Raw genomic sequence first — 18,718 nt, forward strand, 5'->3', positions numbered from 1 at the left:
GTAATATTGAACTCTTAAAGTTAATGTGGCCATGTTGCAATGCACGGGCGTTCTTCTAGTTTACATTAATGTGGCAATATCGCGGCTCCAGCCATCATGTCATCATGCCAGGCCACTTAACATTACAACATATAACCATCTCATACATAAACTCGTTATCACGACGAAGGCTATACCATATCATATGCATACATTGCAAAACCAAGTTAGACATCCTCTAATCGGTTTTAACAAAATTTCAGTTACATGGTTAACTAGTTTTAAGAAATAATACTAGCTACCTACGCCCACAACATAGGCAATGATTCTTGATGCTATATTAAGTTTCAGGGCGAGTGAAAGAAGAGACTTAATAAAAAATCGTGTCCACACTAAACTTCGTCAAATACGCGTGACCCCCTAGCAGATCATCTATCTTCGGCACCCTCTTGTGTACACAAAGGTTCACTATTATCAACTATGGTGAAGCCCAAGGAACTGTTAGCAGATCATTGATAGCCAGAGCCGACCGATCGTTAGAACCTTGTGAAAAGTGTCACCATGTCGTCGATGAATTGAACCAAAGAAAGACTCGAGGGAAGCATAACAAGAACATCAACCCTCACAATCACATGCGATCTATAACTCAACCTGCACCTACTCATATAAGTGCTCATGACGCCATTGTTGGGAAACGTAGTAGCAAACAGAATTTTCATGCCTACACACACCCAAGATCTATATGGAGATGCATATTACGTTGGGATCACGATCCTTACCGTCATCGAGTTGCAACGAATAAGAACATGTCGGTGTAGATCATACTTGGAGTCCCTCGAACCTTTGATGAATGATCCCCCATACCAGCCACGAACAATCTATCATACCGAAGATTCAAAGCACGACCTCTCTACTTGGTTGCAAGCATGCAGCCTTCACGATCCGGTAGCGCTTCGCTGTCCAGAGCTAATCGCTGCTAAAGAACTAGAGGGAGAAGCTTAGAACCACACTGGGTTCTAATTATGAGGACAAGAGGATTAGCCTAGCTCTAATTAGTTAATTAGGACTTAATAGAACTAGAACTAGAAATACTAGAGGAGGCTCCAAAACCTGTATGATGAAAGAGCACAAATACTCAAGCATATATAGATTAGAGGGGAGAGGGCGGGCTGCCACCAAGGAGGGAAAGCCTCCTTGGGGCACCATCCATAGGGGAGGAGGACTTGGACTCTTCCCCCACTCCTATTCGGCCTCCTTACTTAGGGAAGGAGGCACTTTCCCACTTGGGCCTTTTGGACCAAGTTTCCTTCCATCTCTTGGCCTTTTTAGGCTCGTTGATATTTAAATCAAATATAAAATGTTCTAAATACTTCTAGAACATTTTATATATTTTTAACATCTCTAGAAACTTTTTCCACTTATATATAGTCTTGCGATAATACCCGGTATTACGCAATACTCAGTGAAACCCTTTCGGTGACCCCAAAACGCGTTCAGATCCTCTCGGAACTATTCCAAATACTCATGAAATAATTCCACATATATATTGTCATGAATCCCATCCTACTAACACTCAGCAGATCGTGATTGCCTTAAGCTTGGTGTAGGATCGAAAGTATGTCTAGAGGGGGTGATTAGACTACTTGACCAAATAAAATCTATCCTTTTCTCATTTTTAGTTTTGGGCAGATTTTAGCAATTCTACCAAGTCTAGTATCACCCTACACATGAAATTCTAAGACTATAGTGGCGGAAAGTAAAACATTGAACATGTAAGTAAAGGAGGGGTTTGGAGATTTCAAACGCAATGAAGACACAATGATTCTTGGCATGGTTCCGGTAGGTGGTGCTATCGTACGTCCACGTTGATGGAGACTTCAACCCACGGAGGGTAATAGTTGCACGAGTCCATGGAGGGCTCCACCCATGAAGGTTCCATGAAGAAGCAACCTTGTCTATTCCATGATGGCCTCCATCCACAAAGGACCAGCCTCACTCAGGTGGATCTTCATGAAGTAGGTGATATCCTTGCCCTTACATACTCCTTGGTTCAACTCCACATGATCTTGGAGGCTCCCAAGTGACACATAACCAATCTAGGAGACACCACTCTCCAAAAGGTAATAGATGTTGTGTTGGTGATGAACTCCTTGCTCTTGCGCTTCAAATGATAGTCTCCTCAACACTCAATCTCTCTCACACAGATTTGGCTTGGGTAGGAGAAGGATTGAAGTGGAAAGCAACTCGTAGAGGATAGAAATCAAGGTTCAAATGGTAGGAATGGAATCTCTTGATCTCAACACATGAGTAGGTGGTTTTCTCTGAGTGTCGGGTGGTAGGTGCGACATATGCCAACGGGTGGCTTATCATTGTGGGAGCCTGTAAGACGTCGCCGGTGCCTGGAAACGGGATGAGGTGAAGACATACACGCCGGCGGATCTTACCCAGGTTTGGGGCTTTCCGTGGAGATAACACCCCTACTCCTACTTTGCGGGGTCTCCGCATGATCACTAGATCAACAAGTGGCTACAAGAGGCTCCTTGAGCTGTTCGGTGTGAGGAGGAAGAAGGGCAAGGCTGGCTCTCTACTCTCCTTAGTGTAATGGCTAAAACTATCTGAGATCCCCTTTGCATGGGTGCCCTGGGGGGTTTATATAGGCCTACCCCCCAGGGGTACAACGGTAATCCAGCTGGGCGTGGGCCCTAGCCGTCAGTGTCTGCGGTCGCCGGCTTCTCCGTCGACCGCTGGGGCTCGCCCACTGGTGGGTCCCGCCGGCTGCTGGTTACTGTTGCCTCGCCCTTGATGATGAGGGCTTCGTCGAGGTAAGCATGGCTACAGTGCCGCCGCCTAGCGGGCTCTCATTGTAGCCTTACCTCGTCTTGTCTCCTTAATGGCGCGCGTACTTTGAGGAGGGGTGCAAGCCGGCTATTGGAAGCCGGCACCATCGCAGGCCGACTGGGGGAGGCGTGACCGCCCTCGGGCGTCTCTCTGACCAAAGGGGCCCGTCGCCTGCGGGCCGTACTGTCGGCCCATCGTGGAGAGTGTCATGGTCAGCATGGCAACAGTGCCACGCTGGACGGGTGATGGCTACCCCGTACGGCGTACTGTAGCCATGCGTGCTCCGGGATTCAGGGGTGGCAGGCTCCACTGTTGCCACGCCCTGTCCCATCATTGTTATGAGGGTGCAGACTTTGAGGGCACTGTCCTGGCCGCCTGCCAGGGGCCGGCTTCTTGGAGTCGGTCTTTTCGTGGCTGGCTTCTTGGAGTCGGCCCTATCGTGGCCTCCTCCATGAGAGTTTAGGATGGGGTCGCCTTCCGATAGTCGGCCTATGAGGTAGCCGGCCGGAGGAAGGCGGCCCCATGTCTTGGGTGCTCGAAAGCTCGACTCGCCTGTGATTTTTTCGGAGGGCCAAAGGGAGCCTGCTAGGCTACCCGTGGTCAATTACTCCGACAGTAGTCCCCGAAGCTGGTTGGGCTTCGTGGCTGAGAGGGGAACGAGAAGCTCGATCAGCTTCCTATCCCGAAAAGCCGGCAGCTAGGAGCCGGCTTTGATCAGTCGTATCACCTCGGCGGGGCTTTTTGAAGCCTGAAGGCGGGAACCAGCTGGCGCGCACGCCAGGCTATGAGCTGGCCGCTCGCCGCCTGCGCGCCACCTGGCACCCTCCGGCTGGAGGAGCCTGTCAGCCCACGCGTGCGACGGGACGTCACCGCAGGCCGGCGCCCGCCACCTCCATGCCTCGGCCCAAGTGTGGATCTTCTACGGCCCGAACGGACAGCTCGCCTCCTAACGGCGGTTTCTGCACGTCGTTCATGGCGTAATAATCGCGGGGTGTGGGGGAATGGGTGCAGTTAATCCCACGTCCCCCACGCCTCGCCCCCTCGGCTTCGCCGCACGAGGCTATAAGTAGGGGCGGAAGGGGGAGTGACAAACGCTCGCATGCTCGCCCTCGCTCCCCCATTCTCTTCTTCTTCTTCCTCCTCTCAGTTGCCGCAGCTACTCGTCGCCGCGCCGCCCCTTCACCAATCTTCTCGGCGCACTGTAGCTTAGCGGCAGCTGAATCGCGCGCCTTCCGCTGCTGAGCTTTCCCCCTCTTCGTCCTCATGGCATGGTCCAGCTCCTGGGACGGCTCCAATGTCCATGAGGACCACGTCGACTTCCTCCGCAAGACGCGGCGCTTGCCGGGCAAAGAGTATGTGCGGGTCCGTCTTGCTCCGGAGAGGGAGATCTCGCCGGCACCGGAGGAGGACGAGCGGGTAACCTTCCGCTCGAACTGCCTACGCGGCATCGGCCTGCCGGCGAGCGGTTTCTTCCGCTCCTTCCTCGAGTTCTATCATCTACAACCGCACCACCTCACCCCAAATGCGGTGGTGCTGCTGTCGGCCTTCGTCACTTTGTGTGAAGGCTTCCTTGGCGTCCTTCCCATGCTCGAGCTCTGGGGGGAGTTCTTCCAGTGCAAACTAGGCACCGTCGTCGCAGGCGTGCCCGCTCCCTATGGTGTTTTCATCGTCATACGGAGATCGATGATCGACAATCCGTTTCCGCCCATCGCGTTGATCCAGTCGGTGAAGCCCTGGCAAAAGTCTTACTTCTACGTGAAGAACGTCGCTCCGCACGTCGAGTTCGTCAATCTGCCGGCTTACTCAGCCGGCCGCCGGCTTACTCAGCCGGCCGCCGGCTGGGAGGCCGGCCTCCTGGTCCTTCCGAGCTAGGTCCCTGTCTCCAGCTGGTGTTGCCGCCATCGCCCGGCTCCGGGTGATGGTCCAATCGGAGGGCCTGACCGGGCCTGATCTGATAGCCGCCTTCGTGGAGCGCCGGGTGCTCCCACTCCAAGGCCGCCCTCACATGATTTGTCAGATGAGCGGCCAATTTGACCCGAGTCGGCTAAGCACCAAGGAGATGCCTCACGCCAAGGTATCTTACATGGTGAATTATATCGCCAACTGCAAGCTCACCGAGGAGTGGCAGTTCGGCAAGGAGCCGTACTCTCGCGCCAATCCTCCGCCTTCGGTAAGCTTCCCTTCTTTTCTTTTTCTATTGTTGCCGAGTTCACATGGGCCCACTCTTGACCAGTCGGCTTGTTTTTAACAGAGCCCCCCTTCTTCGACAGGCCGCCGGAGCCGCGTGGGTGGAGCGCCAGTTTGTCCCCGACCAAGCGACGGACGACTTCGACGATCCCGACTTGGGGGCGGCCGCCCTGGATGACGACGCCGTAGGCGGAGGCGGTGAGGCAGGCGGCTCCGGGTTCGGGGCCGGCTTTGAGGACTGGCCGGACGACGACGAGGCCGACGTTGTTCCGCGCCGTCAGCCGGTGCCCGATCATCAAGGCGCGGGCTTGTCTGCCGCGGCGGCTATTCGTGGCGGCGTGCCGAAATGCCGGGTTGCGCCGGCCCTCTTCGGCAGCCGGCCGAAGAAGCCCAGGGGTTCCGCGGCGGCGACCAAGCGGGATGAAGCGGCCGCAAAGGCAGCCCGCTTCTGCAAGGTGGTGAAGTAGCCGCAGGTGGTTTCGGTGTAAGTGTTAACTCTCTCATGCCTTTCTTTTCTTTTTCCGTTGTCATTCTTCCGAGCCTTTTTCTTGATTTATCAAACAGGGCTCCACTCTCTCTTGAGCGGGCCACGACTGCCTCCATGGTTGGAGCGGGAGGAGGATCCGCGACCTCCCTCCGCGTGGACCCCCGTGCCAATCTTCAAGCGGCAACGGAGCGGAACACGCGGGAGGAGCGGGAGGCGGAGGAACAGAGGGCGGCCGCCGCCAGGGCGGCCCAGGAGGCGACGGAGGAGTCGGCGAAGGCGCGAGCCAACGCGGCGGCCAAGGCTCAAGCGGAGGTCGCGGCCACGGAGAGGGCAGCGGAAGCTCTGCGTAACCAGCCTCTGCAACTCGTCATCCTCCTCCGCACCGCGGCTCCTGATATCCCTGTGCCCCCGCCGGAGGAAGCCGTCCGCGACCAGCCGGTGATGGAGAGGTTGGAGGGCAACGCAGTCATCCTCGAGAGAGGGGCGACACCGCCGTCGCCGACTGGCATGGGCCAAGGCGGCCGGCCCGACGCGCCGCCCGAGCAGCCGGCTGGAGGCGATCCGGCTGTGAGGGCAGATCTTGTGGTCCTGTCGCCGTCTCGTCGTTGCTCAGGGAAGGCGACTTCAGCGTCGGACCCGCAGGCGATCGCGGGCTCCGGCCCTTCGGCGCAGGATCTGGAGACGGCTAGCTCCAGCTCGTCAGGGTGGACGCCAGGAGGTGGGACGGTCGCGCTGAACGTGGCGGCGCAGGACGTCCGGGAACGGCTTCAGTCCCAGGCCGCCGTGCTGTAGCACTATACCCAAGAGTTTGTCGCAACACGGTCGGCCATTTGGGTAAGTCTTCCCGCTTTCCATCGATTGCTCTTGATTTCTTCTATGGGGGCGCGTTAGCGCACCCACTGGGTGTAGTCCCCGAGTTCCGAGTCGGCTGCTGACCAGGCGGCTTGGAACTTCTTAGTAGACTTTGATTTGATGTCTTGTTCTTATTCGCGCCTCTGTCCTATTGGCAGGGCTATCACAACCTCCGCGTGGCTGCCTTCAACTCCTAGGCCCAGGAGGTGAACCAGAAGACCGCCGATCTGATGGAGAGCCGGAGTAAGTGTTTCATTTCTTATCTCATGTGGGGGCGTGTCAACGCACCCACTGGGTGTAGTCCCCGAGATTCGGGCCGACTGCTGAGCAGTCGGGTCGGATCTTTCCTGCCGACTTCTTCCTTATTGCTTTTCTTCTTCTTCGTATCTGCAGGAGCAAATGCCGACCTGAGGGAGCAGTTAGATGGGGCCCAGACCGCCCTTCGCGCCAAGGAAGCCGAGTGCGACGCCTTGGCTCAGGAACGTGATCGCCTGGCCAAAAAGCTGGTCGACCAGGAGGAGAGCCATATGGCGGCCCTAAAGGCGGTGTAGGACAGCGAGGCCGCCCTTCAAGACGAATACGAGACCGAGGCGGCAAGCTGGGCAGAGGCGAGGCAAGCGTTGAGCGAGGGCTACAACCGGGTTGAAGATCTGATTGACGGTAGGCCTTCTTCTTCTCCGTCCCTTTGCTCGCCACCCGGCACCTGATCTGTCTTCTGACTTTGTTCTGCCTTTTTCTTCTTTGTGCAGATTACTTCCCTAGTTACTCTGTTGCCGCCAACCAAGCCATCGAGGCCCACCGTGAAGCACGATGGCAGGCTGGGGTTGAGATTGCAACGGACGCTGGCCGGTCGCTTGAGGAGCAGCTTCTGGCAATTCAAACCCGCCTCCAGCCGGCTTACCGCACGCTCCGCCGTCTTCAGCGTGCTGGGGCACAGGTGCTGGCCGCTCTCTGGCCCGGCGAAGTGGTTCCCCGCACCCCCAGTCGGACTGCCGACTGGCTGGAGGTTGCAGTCGGCCGCTTTGAGGCCTGGAAGGCCTCTGCGGCTCGGTCCAGCGCCAGGCGAGCGCTGGAGATCGCCCGAGCTTGGTATCCTGGGCTGGACTTGGCTCAGCTGGCTACCTGGCGGCAGCAGGCTAACGAGGAGCTGGAGGCGGTGCGGCCGGCTATCATCCAGCGCGCCTCGGCGATCGCCGACTACACCGACACCAGCGTTTTTGCCCCTGAGGTAAATGATGATGGCGTCGCTCAGCCGGAGGAGTGGTTCGGGCTGAACCCGGCAGAAGGTGAAGACTCGGCGGAGGAGATCGGCTCTAGTGATGAAGGTGAAGAGGAGGAGGGGGAGGATGGTGAAGATGCCGCCAGATGGCGGAGCGACCAGCCAGCCTCATCCTGATCGCGCCTCCAGCAATGAGGTGCGTGCAAGCACGCCGCCTGCAACAGGTGACGACCATGCCGAGACTCGCCAGCCGGCCACTCCTCCAGCCAACACTACCGTCTCCACCAACCTGCCCGGCCCGCCTGCTGCTCCCTTGGCCTGATCCGCCGTCTGTGCCCTCCTGCTCGTTACTCTTTGAACAATTTTTATTAAATTTGCGCAATTCCACCCACTAGGGGTGTATTCAAACTATGTTGAACTTCGGCCTTTCAAAGGTCTTTTGTGTAAATATAATCATGCATGTGATTGGCTTCTGTTCTTATTTGCTTTTTATCCTTTTGGCTATTTCCTTTGCCGCCCTCCCTTGGTTGCCGCCTTCCCAGCCGGACAGTTGCTCTGCAGTCTGTGGCTGTGGAAGGACTTGGCCGTTTGGGAGGACAAGTACTCGAGCTTTCTTAGATTGTGGCAAGACGAACGGGAAGCCGGCCAGCCGGCTGCTCTAACAGCCGATTGGCGGGGTGGGAAGCCGGCTTGTGTTATATAAGTTTGTTAGTCCTTAGCCGTTTTTCATGTGGGCATCGTTTCCCGCCTTTGGCTCTTGCCAGTCGGACAGCCGATTCTTCGAGCTGCGACTTTCAAAAAGAGAGGGCTTGGGTGCTGGCACATTACTTGTCTGATTGCAGGTAGAACTTGGACATAACTCAAGGCGGCGAGTCCCCGAGCCGACTGGTCGAACCCGGTGCCAGACAAGAAAACCAATGTAGTAGAATAATCATAGGCATGATACTCATCATACATAGATAAAAGGGGGTAGTCCCCGAGTGCTCCTCGGGGGACCCGTTGTCTTGTACTTAATACAAAAGGTAGCATCGTACATACTGCATTTTAACTGTAAAATCTTCAAAGGAGATTGGCATTCCATGGTCGTTCCGACTCCTTGCCGGAATTATCCCTCTTGCGTGCCTTCGGCTTCCGTGCATCGATCAGGTAGTAGGAGTCATTGCCTAGAGCCCTGCTGATGACGAAGGGGCCCTCCCAAGGGGCCGAGAGCTTGTGCTAGCCGGCTGTTCGATGGATCAGCCAGAGCACAAGATCACCCTCTTGGAAGGATCTTGACTTGACCTTCCGGCTATGGTAACAACGTAAACCCTGCTGGTAGATGGCGGACTGGCTGAGGGCTAACAGCCGGCCTTCTTCCAGTAGGTTGACGCTGTCTTCTTGTGCTTCCATGGCCTCCGCCTCCGTGTACATGGTGACCCTAGGTGAGTCGAACTCGATGTCAGTTGGGATGACAGCCTTGGCATCATATACAAGGAAGAAAGGGGTAAAGCCAGTTGATTTGTTCGGGGTAGTGTGCAGACTCCAGAGGACGATCGGCAACTCGTCGAGCCAACAGCCGCCCGAACGCTCCGGTGGCACGACCAATCGGGCCTGATGCCGGAGAGGATGAGGCCATTTGCTCGCTCGACTTGGCCATTTGACTGCGGGTGGGTAACCGACGCTAAGTCCAGTCGGATGCCCTGTGTCGCGCAGAAACGTGCCAATGCTCCCTTGGCAAAATTCGTGCCGTTGTCGGTGATGATGCTGTGTGGTACTCCATACCGGGTTGTAATATCGGCGATGAATGTGGCGGCAGTCGGCCCATTCAATTTATTGATCGGCTTCGCTTCAATCCACTTGGTAAATTTGTCCACGGCGACGAGCAGATGTGTCATGCCGCCGCGCGCCGTCTTGAATGGGCCGACCATGTCCAGTCCCAAGACGGCAAACGACCAGGTCAGGGGGATGGTCTTGAGTGCAGAAGCCGACAGGTGTTGCTTGGAGCCAAAGACTTGGCACCCTTTGCAGTGTTTGACTAACTCCTTGGCGTCTTCCAAAGCGGTCGGCCAGAAGAATCCATGGCGGAAAGCTTTTGCGACGAGTGATTTTGAGGCCGCATGGTGGACGCATTCGCCCTGGTGGATGTCTTCGAGGATTGCTATGCCCTTCTCTGGCTTGACGCAGCGCTGGAAGACTCCAATGACACTGTTCCTAAGGAGCTCTCGGTTCATTATTGTGTATGCTCCGGCTCGGGGTTGTACTTGTCTTTCTAAGATCTCGTCAGTCGGCAGCTCTGTGTTTACCAGGAAGTTGAGGATGGGCTAGGCCCATGATGGAGCTGTGACTTCTTCTATTGCCAAAACGGCTACTGCAACCAGGGCGGGTGGGCTGGGTGGTGAAGAGTTGGAGTCGGCCACCACCTGTTATGTCGATGCAGTCCCCGGGCCGGTTGCCGTAGTCCCCGGGCCGGGCTCTGAAGTCCCTGGGCCGGGTGCGAGTATGGCAGTCCCCGAGCCGCCTGTCAAAGTCCCCGAGCCGCCTGCTTGGTTCCCCAAGTCGGATTGAACTGCGTCGGGGTCAGGTGACACGAAAATGGAACTAGATTCTAGAGCAGGCTTGACAGACGGCTTGAGGAGGCGTTGGAGAGAGACACCGGTTGGTATAGCTTGTGGGGTGGAGCCTATTCGTGCCAGGGCATCAGCTTGCTCGTTGTCGGCCCGTGGCACATGGAGGAACTCGCACCCTTCAAAATATCCGCTGATTTGCTGAACGAGGAAGCGGTATCTTGCCATGTTTGCATCCTTGGCGTCCCAGTCGCCGGATGATTGGTGGACTACCAAGTCCGAGTCGCCATAGCACAGGATCCGGCGGATGCCAAGTTCTTTGGCTACCCGGAGCCCGTGTATGAGTGCCTCGTACTTGGCCACATTGTTGGAGGCAGAAAAATGAATTTGCAATGTGTATCTGAGTTTGTCGCCTTTGGGAGAGGTGAGGACGATGCCGGCTCCCAAGCCGGTGCGCATCTTGGATCCGTCGAAATGCATACGCTAATGAGTGGAGTCGGGGGCCGGCGGCAGGTATTGGGTCTCGGCCCAGTCGACAAGGAAGTCGGCCAATGCCTGGGACTTGATGGCAGTGCAGGGCTGGTAGAAGATTGTGTAAGGAGCCAGGCAATTGCCCATTTTACCACACGACCGGATGCATCCCGGCTGCCTATGATCTCGGCAAGTGGGGCAGTGCATACGACCGTGATGGGGTGCTCTTGAAAGTAGGGCTTGAGTTTCTTGGCGGCGAAGTACACACCATAGCACATCTTCTGATAGTGCGGGTCGTTCTGCTTCGAGGGGGACAGTACTTCGGTCAAATAATATACCGACCTCTGGACTAGCTGAGCTCGGCCTTCTTCTGGGCGCTGAACCACGATAACGGTGCTAACCACCCAGCTAGTGGCGGCAATGTAAAGGAGCATGGGCTCCTTCTCAGTCGGTGCCGCCAAGACAGGTGGCATGGTCAGCATCTTCTTGAGCCCGTGGAAAGCTTGGTCTGCTTGGTCGTTCCACTCGAAGTGAGTGGACTTCTTCATGAGTCGGTAGGGGGGAGAGCCTTCTCTCCGAGCCGGCTGATGAAGCGGTTCAGGGATGCCAGGCATCCGGTGAATTTTTGGACGTCTCGTAGCTTAGGAATCTTCATTCTCTCTATGGCCTTGATCTTCACTGGGTTGCATTTGATGCCATGTTCGGAGACCAGGAAGCCTAGGAGTTGGCCGGCTGGTACTCCGAACATGCTTTCTCGGGGTTGAGCTTGATTTGAAACCGGCGCAAGTTTTCAAATGTCTCCTTGAGGTCTTCTAGCAAGGTGCTGCGCTTCTCCATCTTCACCACGACATCGTCTACATAGACGTGGGCATTTCTGCCGAGTTGCTTGAGGAGGCATTTCTGCATGCAACGCTGAAAAGTGGCACCGGCATTTCTCAAGCCGAATGTCATAGTCAGGTAGCAGAAAGCTCCGAATGGTGTGATGAAGGCGGTCTTCAGGCGGTCAGCCGGATCTAACTCTATCTGGTGGTAGCCTGAGTAGGCATCCAAAAAACTCAACAGCTCGCATCCGGCTGTGGAGTCTATCACTTGATCGATTCGAGGCAGGGCAAATGGATCTTTGGGCCAGGCTTTGTTGAGGCTGGTGTAATCTATACACATACACCACTTGTTATTCTTCTTCAACACAAGGACCGGGTTGGCAAGCCACCCTGGAAAGAACACCTCCATGATGAAGCCGGCTGCCAGAAGCCGGGCTATCTCTTCTCCTACAATCCTTCTCTTTTCTTCTGATAGTCGGCAGAGGGGTTTCTTGACTGGTTTTGCATCTGCTCGGACATGTAACTTGTGCTCGGCGAAATCCTTCGGAACACCCGGCATGTCCTTGAGGGACCATGCGAAGATATCCCGATTCTCACGGAGGAAATCGAGAAGCTCGCCTTCCTATTTGTTGTCCAAGTTTGCTCCAATGGCAGCAAACCTCTCTGGGTGCTCTGGGTCCAGAGGTATCCTTTTTATCTCTTTGGTCGGTTGGAAAGAACCTTGAGTATCAGATTCCTTGGGGTCAGGGGACATAGCCAGCTGCTTGCCGGCCATGGCCACGACTCGATCCAGCATCTTTTTCTCTTCAGCGACCACGAGGGACTCGGCCAGCCGGCTGCTAGCTGCCGCACACTCAGAAGATTTCTTGTAGTCTCTGGCTATGGTGATGATGCCCTTGGAACTCGGCATCTTCATCTTGAGGTAAGCGTAGTGGGGTATAGCCATGAACTTGGCCAGGGTAGGTCGGCCAGGCAATGCGTGGTAAGGGCTCTCCAGATCCACTACTTCAAACCATATTGCTTCTCGGCGGAAATGATCCTTGCCCCCAAAGAGGACATCCATTTTGATCTTGCCGATTGGTGAGCAGGACAAGCCGGGTACGATGCCATGGAACACACTCAGGCTTGGCATGAGCTGCTTCGGCTTTATGTTCAGCTTTTCCATGGTATCATGGTACCGTATGTTGATGCTGCTTCCGCCATCTATCAGCACGCGGGAGAAGTGGGCAGCTCGCCTTTCTGTTGCAAGGGTGGCATGCAAAACCAATGGTTAGGAGCCAGGAGACGGCATGACCTCTGGGTGATCGGCCTGGCTCCAGCTGATAGGCTTCTCTGACCAGTGCATGAGCTCGGGGTTGTTGGAGGCCACCGCATTGACTTCTTGCTGCTGTCGGCGCCGGCTGCGCCGGTCTTCAGTCTGACTTGTAAAGACGATGTAGGCGGCATGTTCATCGGGGAACTCGTCTCGAATAGCTCCGACCGCTGGCCGGGCGGCCGGCTGCTGAGGGGCTGGAGGCGGCTGGCCAGCAGGCAGAGGCGGCACCAGCCCTTCGCCCTTGGAGATTCCCGTGAGCCAATGGCATTTCTGAGTTGTGTGGTTGGATGGCTTCGCACCACTATGGAATTTGTAGGGGGCATCGAGGGTTTGCTCGTAGGAGAAAGCCGGCTGCCAAGCCGGCCTGCCGCCCTTCTGCTTCTTGGGCATGGGCCGCCCTTCAGGCTGTTCGTCTTCGACCGTGGCCACCTGCCGGCTGGTGGAAGACGGCATAGGGGCCTTGCACTTTTGGTCGCTCTGGTACGGGCGTCGGCTGGAGTCCCCAGCCGGCGTCTTGGGAGCCGGAGCTAGTACCTTTCCGAAGGTGTCTACTCGGAGCTCGGTCTTCATCGAAGAGTCGGCCGTGGCGTACTTGTCTGCTATGATCAACAGCTCGTCGAGGGTAGTCGGCTCGTCGCAGAGGAGTCGGTGCTTGAGGAGGGTGCCCTCTCGGCACCCGGCGGTGAAGTACTCTATGGATTAAACCTCGTGCACCCCCTCGCAGGAATTGCGGAGCTTGGCCCAACGCGCGAGGTAGTCGTGCGTTGATTCGTTGGGCCTTTGAACACACAAGGAAAGCTGGCAAGGCTTGGGAGGCCGCGTGTATGTGCTGGTGAAGTTGCGGATGAAGACTTCCGTGAAGTCTAGCCAGCTGTTGACGCTGTAGGGCTTGAGGCTACTGAGCCAGGTGCGTGCCGTGCCCTGGAGCATGAGGGGACATACTTCACGGCAACACGCCTGTTGCCGCTTGCTATGCAAACTGCGGTGGAGTAGTCGATCAACCAATCTTCCGGCTTCACGGAGCCATTGTACTTGGGCGTGTCTCTTGGGAGCAAGAACCCTTTGGGGAAGGGCTCATCGCGGATGCGGGGGTCGAAGCAGGGCGGGCCCACATCATCTTTCTCTTCTAGCGCCAGGGATCATGCTAGGCGGTCGATCCGGTGGCAGCGTCATTCTCGCCGACTCCTTCTCGGTGGCCCAGTCGATCGCTGAGAGTCGGATGCGTGACAGGCGACGGGGTGGGATATCTCTCCCCATGAGGCGGAGGAGGAGGCGGGTCGCCTCATCGTTCCAAAGCTCGAGGGCGGCCTTCTGCGTCGCGCTCGATGGTGATTCGAGTCCGGCTGCGGCTAGCAGCCGGCTCCTTCTCATGTCTCGCACAGGCGCCGCCTACAGTCGCCGTCCGCGACGTCGCACCGTGCTCTTGGCATGGGGGAGGACTTCCAGCATGGGCGTTGGCTTCGTTCCGCTCTACGGCCGCGTCGATCAACTGCTGGATGCGTCTGGTCATGTAAGGGCGCTTGTCAGCCCCCAGTCTGTTCAGCTCATCTACGGCCGCCTGGGCGGCGCGTAGGTTCTCGAGGGGCGTGGTGTAGACTGGGCGATCTGCTACCAGCATGCTGGCGTTGTCCGCACCGCGCTTCTTGACGACGCCGGCTCGGCTCGGCCCTTCAGGAGGCGGCGTACCAAAGGCGGCGCTTTCAACTTCGCGCTGGTGAGCCTCAGTGAGGCGTCTCATGGAGGCTATCCTCTGGCCCTTCGCAAGGAGGGCGAGGTGGCGTGCCTCCAGTGTCTCGGCGTCGGCGTCGGCCGGGATGGGGGCGGACAGGTCGTGCAGCATCGCTTGCAGAGCGTCATCGGCGTTCTCGCCAGAAGTGGCACCGTGGCTGATGACTAGTACCTCGGTGACGGTGCTGCCGCCGCTGTCGGCTCGAGGGAGAGGGTCATCAAAGATTATCACGTTGGTGGGGAAGGCGTCAACTAATGACGTGTCGGAGTCGAGAAGCATCGGGTCGGTGGAACCAACCGACTCCAAGTCCGCAACAGGCTCGCTGGAGACGTGGAGTTGGTTGAGGAGGCCGACGAGGTGGCTCTTGGGGCAGTGTGTGCCCGCGTCGAATGTGGGCTCGTTGGAGATGCGAGCCTCGCCAAGAAGATCGGCCAGGCGTCGTCGATGCTTTGCAGCGCGTCGGGGCAAGCGCCATCGGGCGTGCTGGGCTGGCTACGCTCGCTGGGGAGAAAAAGGGTTCCCGTCCAGAGCAGGTCTCCGGATGACGGTGCACCTGGCCCCACGGTGGGCGCCAAATGTCGGGTGGTAGGTGCGACATATGCCAACGGGTGGCTTATCATTGTGGGAGCCAGTAAGACGTCGCCGGTGCCTAGAAACGGGATGAGGCGAAGACATGCACGCCGGCGGATCTTACCCAGGTTTGGGGATCTCCGTGGAGATAACACCCCTACTCCTGCTTTGCGGGCTCTCCGCATGATCACTAGATCAACAAGTGGCTACAAGAGGCTCCTTGAGCTGTTCGGTGTGAGGAGGAAGAAGGGCAAGGCTGGCTCTCTTCTCTCCTTAGTGTAATGGCTAAAACTATCTGAGATCCCCTTTGCATGGGTGCCCTAGGGGTTTATATAGGCCTACCCCCTAGGGGTACAATGGTAATCCGGCTGGGCGTGGGCCCTAGCCGTCAGTGTCTATGGTCGCCGGCTTCTCCGCCGACCGCTGGGGCCCACCGTCTGGTGGGTCCTGCTGGCTGCTGGTTACTGTTGCCTCACCCTTGATGACGAGGGCTTCATCGATGTAAGCATGGCTACAGTGCCGCCGCCTAGCGGGCTCTCACTGTAGCCTTACCTTATCTTGTCTCCTTAATGGCGCACGTACTTCGAGGAGGGGGGCAATCCGGCTATTGGAAGCCGTCCGCATCCCAGGCCGACTGGGGGAGGCGTGACTGCCCTCGGGCGTATCTCTGACCGAAGGGGCCCGCCGCGTGCGGGCCATACTGTCGGCCCATCGTGGAGAGTTTCATGGTCAGCATGGCAACAGTGCCACGCCGGACGGGTGATGGCTACCCCGTATGGCGTACTGTAGCCATGCGTGCTCCGAGATTCGGGGGTGGCAGGCTCCACTGTTGCCACGCCCTGTCCCATCATTGTTATGGGGGTGCAGACTTTGAGGGCACGGTCCTGGCCGCCTGCCAGGGGCCGGCTTCTTGGAGTCGGTCTTTTCGTGGCCGACTTCTTGGAGTCGGCCCTATCGTGGCCTCCTCCATGAGAGTTTAGGGCGGGGCCGCCTTCCGATAGTTGGCCTGTGAGGTAGCCGGCCGGAGCAAGGCGGCCCCATGTCTTGGGTGCTCGAAAGCTCGATCGGCCTGTTATTTTTTTGAAGGGCCAAAGGGAGCCAGGTAGGCTACCCATGGTCATTTACTCTGACACTAAGAAAATGAATGGTGGAAGTTGTGTTTCGTTATGATGGCTCTCTTTTAGAGTATGTGGTGGTGGAGGGGTATAAATAGCCTTCACCCAAAATCTAACCGTTACACACTTCTGACACTAATCAGTGAGACCGATTAGTGTAAAAGATATGAACTTTGGGCTTTTCGGTGGGACCAAAGTGGAACAACTTGGAGGGACCAAAGTGCAATGGCTAGGGAAAAACCCTGTCTCGGAAATTCCCATTGTTTCAACTTGGTGATTCCAAAGTGAAACAATTTCATCACGGAAACTTGGTCAAGCCATCTCAGTGGGACCGAGATCCTTTTTGATCAAACCGAATTGCTAGGGTTTCGTTTGTCGCAATGACATGCTCATCTTGGTGGGTCCGGAGTAGGTGATATCAGTGGGACCGAAATGAAGATTTAGTGTTTTGGACAGATGTGTTTGAGAAAGTGATTGAGGGTTTTAGGAGCAATATCACAAAGCACTTAAGCAACAACCTCATCAACAATACCTCACCCCTTTTAATAGTATTGGCTTTCCTAAGGGACTCAATGTGATCTTGGATCACAAAACCAAAAATGTAGAGTTTTAGGGTAGCCAATTCTTGTCCTTGACATTTTGAGGGGTCCACATCCATTAGTCCTTGTCATTCTACTTTATTGCAATACCATCTGCTTAGTTTGGACATCATCCTTCTGAATATCTCATGCATTGTTATTCATCAGTATGTACTCCATCCATCTACCATACCATTTTTTTTACATTGAAGTGTTATTCTATTGTTGTGTTGCAATGTCGTCTTAGTTTCCCCATCATACACACATATGTTGCCTTCCTGTTTTTCTGTACATATTCCAGCTATCATACAATTTTACATTCAACTAGTGTTTTACTCTATTGTCCTATTGCATCCCTAGCTCTTACATAATACTCCCCTTGTCCGGATTACATGTCGCAGAAATGGATGTATCTAGAAATGAAATATGCCTAGACACATACATTTATTTCCGGATGGAGGGAATACATGTCAATATGTCATGGCTTTCTATTATTCAGTAAAATATCACTCTTCTATATAAGGCATGCAAGGGGAACACGACTATGTTAGAATCCAAAGGGCTACAAACAAGGTAATTGCAAAAGATCCAAACTCCAGGAGATAGTAAACCAATTACAGTGTTCATAGGTACTGCTCCAACACATAGAACCAGATAATAACCAGATTCCAATGGCCAAAGAACTAGTCCGCTCTAGACCAGCAAAAATATGTCAACTCCTTTCTAAGAAGCGTGTGCGCATCCTTGCATCATGAAATTTTATAGCACTCAGATCATATTTTCTACATGTTTCTTATGCATCTCTCTTGTAGAAAATATTAAAGGACAGAAGACGTTCTTAACTGGGATCATGTTCGAGGAAAGTAACTTGCAGGAATGCTCTATGCTCCAATGCTGATGTAAGTACCTGTTGTATATCACTATATTTTTACATCAACATGTATTTTGTTAAGTAGCATCGGCGTGAATCTGACCTTCAGTACCCTACACCAATTATCTGATCTAAATTTACTAGCAAAATGTATAATTAAAGGCGCTAATGTAGATTTTTGTAAGGAAAACTGTCTGGTAGTTTTGCATACTGAGCTGCATGATTGTACTATCTCATATCTTGCACAATACTAGTCTGTAATGTTGTGGTCTGGTTGCCGAATCATTCATTGTGTCAATGTTGCTTTCCTATTACCTTACTTGGCCGATGATAGCACTGCCATATTGTGTTAATTTGGTGTAGGCTGGTGTGGTCTAGTTGCCCAAACGTTCATTGTGTCAATGTTGCTTTCCTATTATCTGACGTGGACAATGATAGCAATGCTAGTATGTTAATTTGGTGCAGGCTACTGAAGATAAGAAGACAAACTCTAAAGACAGCAAGGCAACCCCATTGTTTCTCTACAATAAATCTAGTGCAGGTAATATGGCAATAACTCTTGGTTAATCTGTTTAGTTGCCCACCTAATTTTATGTTATGATGCGGTAGTCGAGGCACTCTCCACTATTAATGATACAAGCCTGCCAAAATCACCATCTGAATCTATTCAATTTCCTCTATCTCGAATCTAATAGAAAAATGTATGCTTGTGAACCAATTACTAGCTGAAGCAATGATGGAAATCATGGAGGAATTAGAGGTCCACATTCTTGCACAACAACAATCGATTGATGTTTTCAGAGATAGTATAGCAAAGAAGGAAGAAGTTGCTCACATGCTTATGGGCGTTGAGGGAGTCCCGGATTAGGGGGTGTCCGGATGGCCGGACTATGACCGTTGGCCGGACTCCTGGACTATGAAGATACAAGATTGAAGACTTCGTCCCGTGTCCGGATGGGACATTCCTTGGCATGGAAGGCAAGCTTGGCGATACGGATATGTAGATCTCCTCCCATTGTAACCAACTCTATGTAACCCTAGCCCTCTCTGATGTCTATATAAACAGGAGAGTTTTAGTCTGTAGGATGAACAACAATCATACCATAGGCTAGCCTCTAGGGTTTAGCCTCTCTGATCTCGTGG

Source organism: Triticum aestivum, chromosome 2B (assembly GCF_018294505.1).
Source record: "Triticum aestivum cultivar Chinese Spring chromosome 2B, IWGSC CS RefSeq v2.1, whole genome shotgun sequence".
NCBI lineage: Eukaryota > Viridiplantae > Streptophyta > Magnoliopsida > Poales > Poaceae > Triticum > Triticum aestivum.